Raw genomic sequence first — 1,542 nt, forward strand, 5'->3', positions numbered from 1 at the left:
AGTGGTATTTCATGGTATTGATGGACAAGTTTGTTTAGTCACTAATCCGTTTCTATTTTTTGGCTATCAAAAAAAGCTACTGTCATGTTTAATTTTATGTGTCAATTTGGCTAGATTATGGTGCGCAGTTGGATTCCATATGGAGCTAGCTCCACCCTATGCGCCTTCTCACCTGTCCCAGGCTCTTCGCTCTTAGTCCCCATTCCAGAGGCCCTTGCATGAAAAAAATGGCAGCCCCCATGCCGGGGGAGGTTGTCTTGCTTATCCAGACCATTAGAATGGTGGTCTCTGCAGCCAGTCCTGGTGACTCAGTACACAGCTGTAGTTCTAGTGAGAACTAAAAAACGTTTCATACCCCCTACTTGTGAACCCAAATATGAATCAGAAAAGGAGTTTATAGAATGCCCAGAAAGTGAGACTGGTCATGCCTCTGGAAAGTTTGGAGCATCTCACACATCTGACCTGTACAGCTGGTGTATTCAATGCCTGTGTTCCTCCTGAGGGTGATGCTCTCATGCCATTTCTTTCAAAGGAAGCCTGACACAGAGCACTGAGCAATGGAAGAAGAATGTTGCCTCACAATTGTCCACTCGGAAGATAAAAGAATATGATGCTAATTTTAAAATGAAGGACTTCCCTGAAAAAGCTAAGGATATTTTCATTGCTGCTCACATTTATCTAAACAACTTAGATCACGACTGGCTTCACACCTTGGTGACTAATCACTGTTTTCTGGATGTGGTCTGGGACATCAAACATAAGCCCATCTGCCAGAACTTTGTAGAATCTTTAGAGCCACTCCAGTGGTTCAGATTCACTGCTGAAGTCTGCGAAAGCAGGGCAACATGTATGGCCAGGTCACTGTCCTCATGCACATCCAGCAGACTCTGACTGTCTATGACCAGTTTGGCTGTTTGATGTATGGACAGGAAGATGTGGCCAATGATGTCCTGGAGTATGTTGTATTTGAAAAGAACCTGATAAATCCCTTTGGGAGCTGGATTATGCAACAGTACCCCCATGGATACTTCCTAAGCAGCCCAACCTTAAGACAGTAATGATCTCTGGCTCCCAGCTGAAACTGTGGGAAGAACCACAAGGAGAAGCCCATAAGCCTCAGCTAACCTGATGGCAAAAATGACTCCTGAGATGAAGCATGGGTGAGGTGGCTGGAAGCAGAGAAGTCTATGAATCAAGGAGCTGGGAAGTCATCCATCTCGATGATGCTGTAGAAGGAACTACCTTGGTTCTCTCCCATCCTGCTTAGGTCTTTTTAGCAGTCTCATCCTCAACAACCATGGCTGATGGCTGGGCTCAGGTGGGTGGCTGGTATGCACAGCCATGCACCTCTGTCTCCTCCTCCCCCTTCCCTTCCTCCTTTTCCTCTTCCTCCCCCTCCACTACCACCACCTCTTCCTCCTCCTACTAATTGCACATCTAGCTTCCGAGTCTAGATGAAAGGCAGTATGTTTCAGAGAACGTCTGATACCAGTTTTTCCCACAGCAGAGGCTGTCAGGAGCAAACTGGCAGAATTTTCTTTC

General features: G+C 46.3%; 1 pseudogene across 1 annotated transcript; it reads left to right on the forward strand.

Annotated features, from left to right (window-relative positions):
- The first annotated feature begins 227 nt into the window (after positions 1-227).
- LOC309812615 (large ribosomal subunit protein mL45-like) lies at positions 228-1,171 on the forward strand (annotated as a pseudogene). The gene has a single exon. The product of its transcript is annotated as a large ribosomal subunit protein mL45-like (transcript).
- Positions 1,172-1,542: the final 371 nt, after the last annotated feature.

Source organism: Mesoplodon mirus, assembly GCF_964341445.2.
Source record: "Mesoplodon mirus genome assembly, chromosome: 2".
Lineage (NCBI taxonomy): Eukaryota > Metazoa > Chordata > Mammalia > Artiodactyla > Ziphiidae > Mesoplodon > Mesoplodon mirus.